Raw genomic sequence first — 16,972 nt, forward strand, 5'->3', positions numbered from 1 at the left:
GTGATTAGTTTTTGGCTCACCCTGAATGTCTGCACAGTCACTTACATAATAGCACAAACTTATGAGCAAGCACTTCCCCTGGGTTTTCATTGCCGTTGTTAAGGTCAAGTTAACACCACAGTAAAAAATGTTTTCTTTTCAAAAAGTGTCATGTAATATATGTAGCTATGGCCTAATTGATTTATAAATTCATAAAGGAAGTCTACTATGATAGAAGCCACTGACAAATTTTTAATCGATATTGGTGATCAGCCATGTCACATTTAATCAAACATATGCATATTCAAATTGACTAGTTTGGCAGATTTTGAGCAGTCCCTCAAAAGGAGTCTAATGTTTATAGTTTTTAAGCTGTTTATAACCCAACAGGTGAGGTGAACTGTAAAGCTAAACACAATGAAATAAATAAAATTACAAATATTATAAAGTAAGGCGGCACGGTGGCTGAGTGGTTAGCACGTCTGCCTCACAGTTCTGAGATTAAGGGTTCAATCCCGGGCTTCGGCCTTCCTGTGTGGAGTTTGCATGTTCTCCCCGTGCCTGCGTGGGTTTCCTCCGGGAACTCCGGTTTCCTCCCACATCCCAAAAACATGCATGGTAGGCTGATTGAACACTCTAAATTGTCCGTAGGTATGAGTGTGTGCATGAATGGTTGTATGTTTCCTTGTGCGATTGGCTGGCAACCAGTTCAGGGTGTCCCCTGCCTACTGCCCATTGTTAGCTGGGATAGGCTCCAGCACCTCCGCGACCCTCGTGAGGAAAAAGCGGCGTGGAAAATGAATGAATTATAAAGTAAAATGCATTTCATTTTTTCAATTGCTATTTCAATGCCAATATACAGTGTGGGACACAAAATTATATTTTAAAAATTGTACAAAAACAAAACAAAAAGAGAGAAACATGAAAACCAAGTTTTAAAAATTGTGAAGAGTATCAAAATCCGATGATATGCGAAAAAAAAAAAGATCATTTTTTGGGGCCAGCTAGCCATACCCAATTACAACGTTCCTGTTATTGATTGATTGATTGAATTTATTTCGAAAACATGCATCACATTAGAGATATACAAGAATACAAACAAAACATAAGACTCGAAAAGGAGTTGGGAGAAGTAAAAAAAACATAAATCCTACCCCTTTGTCTGCTACATACTCATCAGCATGAATCAGACAAAACAAATACAATTCACAACAGTTCAATAATGCCTAAAGAACAAAGGTTGGCATCACTCAACATTTTCTTAACATAAATACTATGATTCATTTCTATAATTACAGAAAACAAGATCCTAGTATTTTCTCTTAAACACGCTCAAATTAGCGCTTTTCTTTAGGTCCTCAGTAAGTTTGTTCCACATGTCCACACCACAAATTGAAGGACAGAAGCTCTTTTTTGTTGTACGGTGATATTGCTTTTTGAAGTTTAACTCCCCTCTCAGATGATACCCTCCTTGTCTATTTGAAAACAAAACTTAAAATATTTCCAGGTAATGCGTTTTTCTGTGCCTTAAACATGATTATGGCCATTTTGAATTTGACTAGATCCAGGAATTTTAACTGCTTGGATTCCAAGAACAGTCTATCTGTATGTTCAAGGTATTTAGCCTTGTGTACTATTCTTATTGCCTTTATTTTGAAGTACCACAAGTTACCATAAATTGCTGGGATATGTATTGCCCCAAACCTCCACACAGTAGCTGAGGTATGGCATTACTAATGTGACTTCCAATTCATTTGTTCATCCAGTATTACACCTAGAAAATTTAGTCTCAGTTACTCGCTCAATTTCGCTATTGTCTATAATTATCTTCAGTTTTTGTCATTTTATTTCCAAATGAAATATATTAGTTTTTTCCATATTTATTGATAATTTGTTTAGCCTGAACCAGTGATTCAGATATGTTAATTCAGTCATTACCTCATGCATCAGATTCTATAACATTTTTCCTGAGCATAGAATGTTAGTGTCATCTGCAAAGAGTAAAAATTTTAACTTTTTTAGATGTCATACATAAGTCATTGATAAATAGTGTAAAGAGTTCTGGACCCATTACAGAGCCCTGTGGTACTCCAACTGTAATGTCCAATAATGATGATCTGTAATCACCAATCTGTTTGTACTGTTTGCGATTTCCCATGTAACTTTTTAACCATTCCAGAACAATGCCTCTAAACCCGTATCTTTCCATTTCCACAAGTAATATATCATGGTTATTGCTTCAGTACGGTCAAGCAATGCAAGTGCAGTTGAAAAAAGAAAATTTTAAGTCTCTTTTCAAACACTTTCTCCAGTACTTTTGAGAACTGGCACAATAAAGACATTGAGTGATAACTGGAATATAATTTGCTATCACCTGTTTTATAAAGTGGAATGACTTTGGCCGTTTTCATTTTCTGTGGAAAAACTCCAGTACTAAAAGAGAAGTTGCAGATGTAGGTTAGTGGATTTACTATACTATGTATTACATTTTTTACAATTATCATGTCAATCCCATTGCAATCAGTTGAAGTCTTGTTTTTGATTTTCTATTTTGGATAATACAGTACAAATCTTAATGTAATGGAACAAAACAAGATATATTCAAAGAAATATCATTCCTCATTTCATGATTATATATAACTTATTATTGTATGTAACTAACTCAAGTTTTTGATGGAACATTTGGTTTGATAGTTCTGGCGGTCTTCATTTCAACATTCAACTTCATGGCTGTACTATCAACTTCGCTTGAGTTACCGGGAGTTTCATGCCACAGACCGGCCCACTTTATATCATGACCTACCGTAGTGAAATAGTGTAATAATTCCGTATTGGCCCGAATATAAGACGGCCCTGATTAAAAGACGACCGCCTCTTTTTCAAGACTCAAATTTGAAAAAAGACTTTTTGAACACCAAATTAATTTTTATACAGAAAATAATTACAGTACATCCGAAACAAATGACTATAACAATATATTTGAGAGAAAAAGCATGTTATTTTGCCTCATTCAAATCTTAATATTTGAACATTTAAATATGTAAAGTGCAATCACATTCGTAAATGAATGGCTTCTGGTTTTTGAAATGTAAATAAACCAATCTATTTTGATAAAACAAGAAAATTGCAATAACTGCATTTACCATCAAAGTGAAGTCTAACTGTAACTGCAGTCTTAAAACAAATCTGAATAAGGAAAGGAAAGGAAAGGAAGGAAGGAAAAACATTGCAATAAAATAATGCAAACTGGTTAAACTTGAGAGTAGCTGAGATCTGTCATGACAGAATATCGCTTAAATGATATCTGGCGCCATCTAGCGTCGTGAATGGGGAGAGTAGCTGAGATTTGTCATGAAAGAACATCGCTTCAATGATATCTGCCGCCATCTAGCGTCGTGAATGGGTATAATGTCTAGACCGCGAATATAAGACGACCTCCTCTTTTTCAGTCTTATTTCAATGCAAAAAACACCGTCTTATATTCAAGCCAATACGGTAATCATGCTGTCAAGCGATTCATTTTTTTTTTTAAATCGCATGCTGTCAATAGTACACTTGCCATTAGTGGCATTTTTTTCAATGCAAAAATTATGTATTTCAATTTTTAAATACATTTATTAGAGCAGGAGTTCACCAATGTGCTTACCTTACATCATTCAAACGTAAGCTTCATTAAAAACAAGAAAAGAGTTTTACTTTATACTTGTAAAGATTTTCCCCAAATTACTTGTAAAAAAGGAAGCCTGGCAGAAGAGTGGTTAGTATGTCTGCTGACTGTTCTGAGATCAAGGGCTCAAGCACGGGTTCTGTGTGGAGTTGCCATTTATTTGGGGGGGGTACTGGGGATCTATAAATTGAGTTTATATTAGACTGACTTTTTAAAGGCTCAGAAACCTTTTGTAGGTGTTTTGAATTCCACATGTGTCAACTGTGTACAAAACTGAAGCTTTTCATCGTATTTTTTGTTTGTTTGTTTTACTTTTGTGGTTATAATAAGCTGACAAATCTTCAGAATCAGAAAAGTTATGAGGAACTGCTTTAGATGACCCATTATATGCAAATTCACATATACCATTTTGATGGTTTAATCTTTTATGTTAAATTGCCTAAATTAAACAACTTTTACTTGATATTCAAATTTTTCAATCAGTATTGTATATACTTTAATGTAATATATAATTGGTTATCAGTGGTTTCATATTACTTATGACATAAAAATACAAAAAACATTTAATGTGAACGATAACATGATTGAACTCACAAAAACTGCTGTCTCCCAATTTCCCAAAGCACTTATACAGTTCGAATATCTGTGCATCTCAGGGTAGTTTGCGCCCATCAGTCCACCTCAGAGTGCCATGCCAAGTTATGTTTTGCCTGAGAACGTGAATTTTGCCCCAATCCTCCTCTCTTTGTGCCCCCAAAATAGTGAGCTTCGGGCGGCCGCGACAGAAGCACGAAGTGCCTGGAGCCTCCATTCTGGAGGTTTTAGGTGCTTGTTCTGACGAATGGGTATCCCTTGTTGAAATAGTATCTCTGCTGTTGATAGCAGCTTAATGTTGAACAAATCTACTTTATGCCAGCACACCGGACCAAACGTCAGGCCGGCCCACCGGGAAGTGTCCCGATCCTCCCGATTAGCCACTCCGGGCCTGATCATGTGTACAGTCCCTGACAAAAGTCTCATTTTGTAGGAGCAATTGCTAATTACCTGACTTTTAATTATTCAATTGGTTTCAGAAATGGCTCATATGAAAGCTAAGACCCTACAAAATGATGTTGAATGTACAAAAATATATTTGTTTCACTGAAAAAATATTTATCATTTAATTAAGACATAAAGGTCAAATTTTGGCAAGACAAAAGTTTTGTCGCCTACAGAAAGTAGTGTGAAAATTGAACAAAAAAAGTACTTCAAATACAGAAATATGTTACATAACAGAAGCGAATTAAGTAGTGGTGCTGTGAAATCCAAATTTAATATTTTATATGACTTCCATGGGCTTGAAGGAGGGAAGGATTCATACAATTTATTGATGAAGTCATCAGCAACATCAAAGAAAGCAGTCTTGCATGCCTCCCAGAGTTCATCAACATTCTCGGGTTTCGTCTTCCATGCTTCTTCTTTTATCCTACCCCATAGATGCTAAATGATGTTCATATCTGGTGACTGGGCTGGCCAGTCCTAGAGAATCTTGATCTTCTTAGCCTTGAGGAACTTTGAGGTAAAGATTGAAGAATGCGATGGAGCACCATCCTGCTGCAGAATTTGTCCCTTTTTATGGTTATGAATGTAAGAGGCAGCTAAGATTTGTTGATATTTCAGACTATTTATGTTGCATTCCACCCTGCAGATCTCTCGGGGTGCAGACAATTAAAAAACCATGTGGCATTTGCCAAGGCCCACAGCCTGTCAAAAGGATGGACGCTGGAAAAGTGGCAAAAGGTGGATTTTCAGATCAAACTTTCAATGAATTACACCACAGTCACCGCAAAAATTGCAGGAGACCTACTGGAGCCCGCATGGATCCGAGATTCACTCAGAAAACAGTGAAGTTTGGTGGTGGCAAAATCATGGTTTGGGGTTATATCCAGTGTGGGGGTGTGCGAGAGATCTGCGGGGTGAAATTCTTGTCTTGCCAAAATTTGACCTTAAGTCTTCATTAAATGATAAATCTTTTTTTAGTGAAACAAATATATTTTTGTACATTCAACATCATTTGGGAGGGTCTTAGCTTTCAGGTTATTAGCAATTGTTTCAACAAAATGGATAAGCGACAAGATTTTTGTCAGGGACTGTATGTACATTGGCAGCCTACAGGCTCTTGGAGTGTCAACTAATGAAATACAATGTGTACTACAGTTGTATTTGTTTCATTAGAGCCTATGCAATAACTGAAGTTGTTGATAATTTGCATTGATACCTCGATTGCTTTTGCATAACGTGAGCCATGTCCCAGTCGGAAATTAGTTTCTGCATGTTTTATTACCATTTTACCAGAAGGTTTACGGGGTAAGTTGTTTTAATTTTGAACCTTTCCTTCATTTACCATAGACCCAGACTTTAAAAGTGACCTATAATAGCAGAGTGCCCTAAGCCCTCATTAGTATGCACTGAGCTGTCAGAGTATGCGTCACCTGCTGTGTCGAAAGGGCACCGTACTAATCGTCCTTGGGATGACTAAAGCGTGGATTATGACAACATGTTTCCTCTTATAGAAATGCAAAGATTGGCCCTTTTAGAACTGAAGTCAGCCATGGAGTCAGAATGTCGTGAGGGGAGCCTGAAGGGCTCATGCTCGTCTGCTTTCGAGTCTCATCCTTCTGCTGCTCTTTCACCTTAACTCTGGAAGCGATAAGACTTCTGCTCCTGCAGCTGTGCTGCTCTGGAGCGCTGCACAGTGATAAAAAAACCAGTGAGAGTTGAGCTGTTATCTCCTTGATGCTGACATTCACCTCATATTCTTGGTAACATGTGCCCAAAAGGTATAGTGCTCTCACTGCGAAAACGGCAGGAATCCACGAAAGCAGAATCACGGGGAAGGAAAACTGCACAGATATAACCGAAAAGTGCAATTACAAATAAATCATCTCAGTGTGTCCACTTGCTGTGTCACAGATTTTTGACATCTTGACAGTTCAATTAGAATGTACATTTGGTCTATTCACAGTACAGTAGCTATTATTGTCATCTGTGATGAAGGGTGCCAGCCTTTCATTGTTTCATCACTTTCAAGTCATGATTTTCCTTTCAAAAATATTTTTTTATTTGGTTAAAAGTAGGGCTGCAGCTATCGATTATTTTAGTAGTCGATTAATCAATCAACTAGTGTGTTCGAATAATCGGATTAGGAACATTTAATGCGCTGCCGAGTAAATTTCAGGAAATGTACAACAAAGGCTTGCTAAGATTATCAAAGGAGCATTATATGCAAAGACAAAATAAAATTCCCCGAGTGTTTCTTCAAACTGCAGAATGCAGAATTCACTTTCATTTAAAACTAAATAAAAATACCTGATCTTAGCTTGAAACGGCATACAAAAAAAATAAAATAAATGAGGCTCTAAGTGCAACAAAAAAACAATTGGGTAACTTGCATAGCTAAAATCCGCTAGCTTAAATGCTGTAAAATGCTAGCATTTTCTCACAATGTTCTTAACATGTTTTTCAAACACATATTCTCACAAAAAAGTCAAAATATACCAATAAACTAAATTACGAATGCATTTAAAAAATGAGCTCAAACAAAAATGTACCTAATGTTGGTCGTAACCGGGAGCAGCTGGATTCAGCCATGTTAAATGAGTTATGTCATAGTGAAGTGTTTAGAAACTCTTTTCACGCCAATTAGAATTTCCCCCTAGTCTTTGAAATGTGTCCGTTAACAGAAGGACTATTACTGTTGTGGTAATGTAGTACATATTAATTTCAGATTCAATTCATTCACACACACATTCATATTTACAAAGTGTACACCCTTCCAAGTCTCCTTAAGAAGCTACTCAAAGCTTTTAGCCAGGAGCCTGCGTAGATGAAGACAATCATAAGAAAACGTATAATAAGAGCAGATAGGGTGAATTATCGCATATTATAGTATCCTCATACATGACCATACTGACAAACAATAACATTCAAGATTAAATACACACACAAAAAGAAAGTAATACTTCTCTAGAAGAGGAGAATTTATAACCTAGGTACAGTGGGGCAAATAAGTATTTAGTCAACCACTAATTGTGCAAGTTCTCCCACTTGAAAATATTAGAGAGGCCTGTAAAGCCTCAGTTATACTTCCGCGTCAGACCTATGCCGTCAAGGAAGAATCGAGTTACGACCCTACGCCGTAGCCTGACGCGCACCTCTCGATTTTTGTAACCTTCGCGTCGCGTAGACGCGTATGACGTAGCGAAAACGGACTGTGATTGGTCCGCTCAGACTGTTGTTTCCGGTTTATCGCGAAAACACCGCCATTGTACAATAGAATCAAACATTGTTTTCTACACGCAAAAATGGACCAAGCCGACGGGAGTATCATCGAAGAGCAAGTCTCGTCAAGAAATTATTATTGTGATGGCCAAATGGCAAGGTCGGCGATCGAAAAAATAAATAAATGGAAGAACCACTGAGACGTGGGTGGTCGGAATCGAGGGGCCACACGAAGCGGTGACCCAGTCGGCCAAAAACTGCCAACTTTTTATCACTTTATGTCGTATTTTTGGTTGGTGCACTTCATCATTTACTGTGTACATATGTTTGCTGTGAGTCTGTGACTTATTTACGTGTCACACTTCAAGTATATAAAGAATAAAGCACAGATTTGGTGTCAAGAGTTGTTTTGATCTTTAATTTTCAATAACAGACAGTTCACACACACGATACATCATCACTGATTGAGAGTGCCTCGGTGCTTTTTATGATAACCTTAAAATCAAGCCTCCCAACGCAGTTTGGGAAGTTCCCTAGACGCCAGAAATCTGCTATGGCTTCCCACTGGCTGGTTGTAGGACACGGCAAACAAATCGGGCTGGAGGGCTTTGCAGACCTTGAACGCAGTGCTCGACGCCAGTTTGAAGCTAGCCGCCACAGCTAGCTCTCTCCACCTGAGTCTAAAACTCTGTGCGGCATCAAAAGTCGGCCAGACCGCCTCGAAACCGTCTTCTGCGTCGCCTGCCCCTCAACATTTGTATGTTCAATATTTATTCAGTGTTGATGAGCAGAATGTTTACTTTCAAGAGTTCCATATTGCATTGTTCATTTTTCTCCGACTAGCGGAAGTAAACAAGCATGCCCCAAAACCGTACAAACATAACGCCACATCCCTCTAGTGGCTTGGCGGTGAATTACAGAGCAACGCGTTCCCTCACCGCAGAACTATCGAATGTCGAATGACGCCGTAGTCGCTACGCCGTCACCGCAACGCGGGAGTATAACTCAGGCTTAATTGTCAACATGGGTAAACCTCAACCATGAGAGACAGAATGTGGAAAAAAAACAACAGAAAATCACATTGTTTGATTTTTAAAGAATTTATTTGCAAATCATCGTGGAAAATAAGTATTTGATCAATACCAAAAGTTCATCTCAATACTTTGTTATGTACCGTTTGTTGGCAATAACGGAGGCCAAACGTTTTCTGTAACTCTTCACAAGCTTTTCACACATTGTTGCTGGTATTTTGGCCCATTCTTCCATACAGATCTCCTCTACAGCAGTGATGCTTTGGGGCTGTCATTGGGCAATACAGACTTCCAACTCCCTCCACAGATTTTCTACGGGGTTGAGATCTGGAGACTGGCTAGGCCACTCCAGGACCTTGAAATGCTTCTTACGAAGCCACTCCTTTGTTGGCTGTGTGTTTGGGATCATTGTCATGCTGAAAGACCCAGCCACATTTCATCTTCAATGCCCTTGCTGATGGAAGGAGATATTTACTCAAAATCTCTTGATACATGGCCCCATTCATTCTTTCCTTTACACAGATCAGTGGTCCTGACTCCTTTGCAGAAAAACAGCCCCAACGCATTATGTTTCCACCCGCATGCTTCACAGTGGGTATGGTGTTCTTTGGATGCAATTCAGTATTCTTTCTCATCCAAACACGAGAACCTGTGTTTCTACCAAAAAGTTCTATTTTGGTTTCATCTGACCATAACACATTCTCCCAGTCCCACATTCTCCCAGTTCACTAGGTCCCCCCGTGTGGTTCTGGGATTTTTGCTCACCGTTCTTGTTATGATTTTGACGCCACGGGGTGAGATCTTGCATGGAGCCCCAGATCGAGGGAGATTATCAGTGGTCTTGTATGTCTTCCATTTTCTAATAATTGCTCCCACAGTTGATTCATTTACACCAAGTGTTTTACCTATTGCAGATTCAGTTTTCCCAGCCTGGTGCAGGTCTACGATTTTGTCTCTGGTGTCCCTTGACAGCTATTTGATCTTGGCCATAGTGGAGTTTGGAGTGTGACTGACTGAGGTTTTGGACAGGTGTCTTTTATACCGACAATGAGTTAAAAGAGGTGCCATTAATACAAGTAACAAGTGGAGCCTTGTCAGACCTCGTTTGAAGAAGTTAGACCTCCTTGACAGCCAAAAATCTTGCTTGTTTGTAGGTGACCAAATACTTATTTTCCACTTGAATTTGCAAATAAATTCTTTAAAAATCAAACAATGTAATTTTGTTTTTAGTTTTTTTACAACATTCTGTCTCTCATGGTTGAGGTTTACCCATGTTGACAATTACAGGCCTCTCTAATCTTTTCAAGTAGGAGAACTTGCACAATTGGTGGTTGACTAAATACTTATTTGCCCCACTGTATGTTGGATTTTTTTATATTTACTGATCAGAATCCTTTTTAGCATCGTTTTAAAGGTGGAGATGGATTTTAAAACTTTTAGCTTGTCGTCGAGCTCATTCCAAATTAGGGCCAAATAAAAAGAACTACGACATGCAAGTCGTACTATTGCTATGAGAAAAAAAAGTTGTATTATTATGTAGGGTAATGTAGCTGTAATCAGCTACGCATTTTACGTACATGTACTGTAGTTGAGAGCTACGATATTAGCCTGTCTAATGAAAAATTTCAAATAGATCTTTGTTATGGTTCTTTTTGGGGGAAAAAAAAAATCATTTGTCATCATATGACGCAATTTTGCCGTGGCAAGACATGGTCAGGTTGTCGGACTCCAATGCAGCCCACCGCTAAATCTTTAAAAAATCCTAGCGGAAACCCTGGATTGAATATAAAATATACCAAGGATTAAGAACTCTGTGTTGAGTAAATATAACAGTGGAACCATCATTCCGTTTAGGTGGTTTTCTAATCTCCACTTTGTAAATGGGAACACTCTTTGTCTCATCCTGACTAGTCAAGCAAGGCTGTTGAGTTATGATTGAGCAGACAGAAGAGAGACTCTGTTAGGACATTTCCATACAATATGTACACATCACTAGATCGATTTAGCGTTACAAAAATTGTAAAATACATTAACTTTAGGGAACTCATGCATAAATCTCAAGTCAGTTACTAATTATGAGGGGCTGTCTTTTGCACTGTATAAATCTTGGACATTTTTTTTTTAAAACGTAATTAAAAAGATACAAATGTTCTAAAAGTTTTGTTTCATTCTTTCCTGAATGTCGTTGAACCGAACCAAACTTAATGTGACGAAGAGTTCTGAGATACTTTGTTCTTCTGAATTAATTTTACCATAAAGCGTGTTGCTTGTCTATAAGTGCTGCCAATAGAAAGAGTAGGATGTACGTTATCTCTTGACTATACCCTCGTTCACATTTACAGCGGAGGTAATTTGCATTTTAATTTGGAGCTTGAACTTTTTCTTAATAGAATTAAACTGTGAGCAATTTCTGACCCTTCAAAGACCTGCAAGTAGCAAAGGGGCAGACGTATTCAAGTTGTTGTGAGTCATGCGAACATCACCGTCTCAGATAAGCGTTGAAAAAAACATGTATGGTTATCTTTGGGAAGAAAATTAACATAGGTTGGGCAGCAAGGAGAATATTTTTTACAGTGATAGAAAATCTTTCACATAAGTTTTGAAAATATGTGTACAATATAAAAATCAAAAACATCCTTTTCCCCAAGATTAATAATAATCTATAAAAGATGGTGCATATGGCCAAGTATCCCATTTGTTGTTTTGGGTCACAACCCACCAGTTTAAATCGCTGCTCTTCAAGGCAAAACACTATTCACAAAGATTTGTAAAGCTTTGAAAAGGATCTATAGTTATCAAAGATAACATCTTGCTTTCAAAAAAAATATGTTTTCTCAAGTGTTGAAATCATACGTCTAAGCTAGCAGATGGTCGTTTCACACAGTTTCACTTTGAAGTTGCGCCTTCTCAGCTCCTCTACAAGTGAGCATTGAATAAAATTCTCTCAACAATAACATAATTTTAAATAAATAAAAATATGAAGGATGGAAGGAAGTGTGCTTCTATTTGTTTTGCAGAAAGAGAAACTGCTTTCACTTCAATCTAAGGGAAAACATAATGGAAAGGGCAAAACCTGGATCTATAATTGGAATCTGCTCTGATGCGGAGGCAGTTTACGGATATAGTGTGACAGATATTAGGTTTTCCTTGGTACTATGTGGAAAACGTCTGTGCTGCTGCTATTCTGCATTGCATTGTTACCAGTGCCTGGATGTACACTGTGGACGTGGGCAGTGGCGGAGCTAGACTTTTATTCTTGGGGTGGCCAGGGGGTGGCCGAGGCTATTTCAGGGGGTCCACAGACTATAACAATACATTTGTTTCTTGACTTATCAATTGCAATCAGAGTGTCAAATGTTGAAATGTACATACTAAGCACACAGGTGATGAGATTTATGTATATAATTTGTTTATTAACTTGATAATAACTATTTTTTACAAAAATGGTGAAAATGCACCAACACATTCACAGTTACTCATACGACCCCCCCCCCCCCCCCCCCATCAACATCTTAACGATGTAAAAAATGTAAAACACAACTTGGTAACAACTTTTCGATCAGTCATTAATAATAACTATTTTTTACAAAAATGGTGAAAATGCACCAACACATTCAAAGTTACTCACACGACCCCCCCACACACACACACACACTTCTCTCTTATCAATATCTTATCAAATATATTAAGATAACTATTAAGATAAATATATTTCCATACAATGGCTTCCATACTAGTGGTATGGAAGCCATTGTATGGAAATACTGTATATAGTAGAACTACTACTATAGAACTAAATATAAAAAATCAAGTTCCATACTTTCCATACTCACGTAGGAAACCTGTATCTGAAAAATTACTGCTGAAGTGAGCATGTGACTGCTTCTCAGACCAGAGAAGCTGCTTCTCTGCTCTGACTGACCTGGTGATGGGCAGTGTGTGCCAGATTCTTTCTCATCCTGAGCCTGATTCGTCCCAGACTTGGATCGCTTTAAAAAGAGGTTATAAATCTTGGCCCCCTGCCTTTTCATTCTGAACTGTCCCTATGAAACAATGAGCCGGTCCTGTTAACGTTACTCCTAGCATCACTCATAATCACACAATGTTGGTAAATGATTAAATCCCTACTTCAAGCCTTAAAAAATTCGGGGCAAATAAACCACCGTAGACATAAATTTAATATTCTGACTTTTAAGCTAGTTGACAGCAGGCCCGGCCAACTACCGTGTTCACGTGACGTTTCATTTAAGGCAAGAGAGCATGAGACAGCTGGCTAATGCTCTACAATTATTGGAGAAACATGTATGTAAATAGCGACCCAAATGAATTAAATATAGACGTTAATATCGAGCGGCTGTTGGAAGCTAGACGACATGAGATAACGTTAACGCTTGCTTGATGCCGTGGCTCTCTGTTTTAGCGACAACAAAAAATCTCCTTCCTACAAATTTAAGCATTGACTCATTAGGACACCAGCAAAAAACTTACATTACGACGAGGATTTCAGTGGCTTGAAGGCAGGGTATCCAAGTTCGTCTCCTTGTTTGTTCTTGTCACTTTGTTTATCTTCCGTGTTCCGTTCCGTCAACGATGACCAAGTACTCAAATCTCAAATCTTCCTCCGTTTCAGTGGCGATTCTTCTTCTCCTCATGAAAGCGAATTTGCAACGCTTTAAGGTACATAGCGCCAACTACTGTACAGGAAGGACTTAGCAGTCGGTGCCGCGATATGTCATTGTCAATCATCTGGGGTGGCACCTGGGGGGTCCAATCAGATTTTAGGGGGGTCCAGTGCTACCCCGGCCCCCCCTCTAGCTCCGCCACGTCACGTGGGCCTTCAACTAAGCGAACCGTTTCTTTCATTACAGCATTCAATTCCAAATCTCTAATTACCTATTAAATTTACAAAAGCATAAAATTTGAACGGAAAATACAGGCTACTCACCGGGGACGCTAATTATTTTCAGAAAAAAAAGAATCCATTGTCTTGTGCTGCTATAGCTGACGTAGCTAGCCAGAGAAACTAGTTGTTGTTGCCGTCTCCAAGGATGCTCGGCGACACATCCTAATAGTGTCCAGTTCCCCATGAAAAGTCTGTCTAAAAAAATTAATTTTCATTAACCCCATTAATCTGTTCATAGGGTTTTCATTTTAGTCTTTTGGACATAAATACTTTTTAGTCTTAGTTATAGTATAGTCATTTCACAATGTATTTATTCGTTGATGAAAACTCAGACAAATATCGACTAGTTTTAGTCGCCGATTACTCAAAATGTTTTTGGATGTGAAATCAAAAAATAAATATTTCCAAAAATAATATTTCCAACCATTGCAAAATAAAATTGACATAAAGGCACATATTGTAGTGTGTACAAGGACAATGCCAACTTGGTGATGATAATACACACTTAGCAAGAAAACGTTACATTATTTTCAATAATTATATCCACCTGGACACCACAAACTATATGCAAAAAAAGAGAATTTAAGACGACACTCGCTATGCTAAATGCTAATACTAACGTGAATGCTACGAGTTACATTTAGTGTGTGATGTTCCCTGAGCACAGAATTATAAAGGCTAAAGTAACATTGCATACTCTGTCTTGCAAAGATATGGAAAAAAAATCTTACCATGTGTTTCAAAACTAAGTCTTGAGAGGACACCGGTGAGTAGGCATGAGCCTTGCAGCTGCAAGTGAGGGATTTCTCCCTGAATTTTTGGGACATGAAAAATAGCTAATACCTTAGGGACAGTTTGACAGAAAATGTTTGCGATTTTGAAACTGTTATGTTTTTGTAACTTGATGTATCTGGGCGCCCCGCACCAACCGCGTTCCAATCCCACTCGCTCAGGTCAGGACTCAAACCGACGCCGCGTCCACACAGCAAGCGAAGGCACTAACCGCAATCCGCTCAGTCAGGTCAGGACTTAAGCCCGCGCCACAGGATGCGTCCACACAGCACGCGGAGGAACTAACCGCTAGGCCATACGCTGTCACTATCTGGGTCACGGCCCCCACTATTTTTCTCACCTGAAACACAAGAAAATATATTTTAACACAACGTCCATCTTGCATGGTTGCACAAGTGCACAGCCGGCTCATCTGTTTTTCACTCCAAAATGCGAACACCAATATCCCATGCAGCAAACGCTGCCACCTGCTGGTTCAAAACCGTCAGTACAATATTCATTTCAGGCTGAAATGTCTGTGTAAATTTTCAAAAACACAAAGAAACAATATGAAACATTTTAAACATAGGATGAATCACTTTGTGAACACAACAAAATATTAAAATAACTATTTTGATTTTAACTGTGTGCCACATTTTCATACCACGGTATACCTTGAAACCAGTATTTGGCACATGTCTAGCGGTGAGTGGGGGGGCGTAGAAGGTCACATTAGTGACACAACTAAACCCTGGTACGATTTAGGCCTACTACTCGTACAATAAGAAAATGCCATACATTGTTAGCATATGTCGGAAACTATGGCGCTTTTTCGGCTCGTTCTCGTCTCGTCAGATGAAAATTGGCATTCGTCTCCAAGACACGTTTTTAGTTTGTTATCATCTCATCATTGCCACACAAAAGTTGGTCGGCAACGTAATATTTTCGTTATCGTCAGTGTTAATGAAAACAATGTAATTATGTACTGTATTGGCCCGAATGTAAGACGGCCCTGATTATAAGACGACCCCGACTTTTTCAGGACCCACGTTTGAAAAAAGACTTTTTGAACACCAAATTCATTTTTATCCAGAAAATAATTACAGTACATCTGAAACAGATGATGATAACAATATATTTCAGAGAAAAAGGATGTTATTTTGCCTCATTTAAATTTTAATATTTGAACATTTAAATATGTAAACTAAAGTGCAATTACATTCGTAAATGAATGGCTTCTGGTTTTTGAAATGTAAATAAACCAATATATTGTGATAAAACAACAAAATTGCAATAACTGCATTAGTGCTGCAATGATTAATCGATTAACTCGAGTATTCGATCAGAATAAAATATTCGAATTAAATTTTGTTGCTTCGAGTATTCGTTTAATTCAGTGCTTCTCAATTATTTTCTGTTACGCCCCCCCAAGGAAGACGTAAATGTTTCGCGCCCCCCCCAAACTCTCTGCCGCCACTGTAAATAGTATAATTTGTCTATAAAATTACTATTATAAATACGCATCTGCCTAACATTGTGTCCTTTTTTCTAATAAAGAAAGTAACATAGATCAACTTATAATAAAGTATGACTTTATCAACATTGTTTTGTTTGTAACAGAGAAAACTCGACGCGCATCAATTTGCCTGAATTTTTAAAAAAAAAGTCACATCCAAACTGTAAAAAATACACTCAAGGTACATTTTTGACCATTTGATACAGAAAAATAAAATGAAATAAAATCAGTAAATAATACATTAAAATTGATTAGAAACATTAACTCATGAGGACAATATGCCAAAAAATTTGACCGAAAAAACAAAACTAAATAAAAGAAAAAAAAGTGTCCTTGGACAGGAGGACAGTTTTTATTTTTGCTGCTCACAGTATTGACCTCCTTTGCAATGGCGTGGAGTTATTTTGCAATGAGCATGCTAACAATGCTCACTGGTTTACTGATATAACACTGACAAAGCAGGACGATTGTTGGCAATATTCGGCACGTTTTCACTGAAAAACAATCAAGCGGCTTATCAATGAGATTGGGGTCTAATGTCTTTAAGTGGCGCCTTAATTGATTTGGCTTCTGGCTGTCCGCTATGATTATTTTTAGACACAGTAAACAGTGGTCTTTTCTCATCACCCACTGTATTAAAAGTCAAAGCTAAAAGGCAAAAGGCACGAAAAAAAGTGCATTCTCGGCGGCCGAGGTAGAACCGTAGGTGAGGGCGGTCGTCATGACGATCCCAAGCCGAAAATGGCACTTCTTGGGCGGCGACGTGAGAACCAGACAAGACAGTGGGTCGCTGCGTGAGTGAGTCTGGTCGGAAAACGGCTTTCGAAAACGGCGGCGGCACACTG

General features: G+C 38.2%; 1 long non-coding RNA gene across 1 annotated transcript; it reads right to left on the minus strand.

Annotated features, from left to right (window-relative positions):
- Positions 1–222: 222 nt before the first annotated feature.
- On the minus strand, positions 223–13,736 carry LOC130923568 (uncharacterized). The gene is made up of 3 exons (XR_009064730.1): positions 13,426–13,736; positions 6,436–6,528; positions 223–6,373 (listed from the first exon to the last, which is right to left on the minus strand). It is a non-coding gene; the product is annotated as an uncharacterized LOC130923568 (long non-coding RNA).
- Positions 13,737–16,972: the final 3,236 nt, after the last annotated feature.

Source organism: Corythoichthys intestinalis, chromosome 11, assembly GCF_030265065.1.
Source record: "Corythoichthys intestinalis isolate RoL2023-P3 chromosome 11, ASM3026506v1, whole genome shotgun sequence".
In the NCBI taxonomy this organism is placed as follows: Eukaryota; Metazoa; Chordata; class Actinopteri; order Syngnathiformes; family Syngnathidae; genus Corythoichthys; species Corythoichthys intestinalis.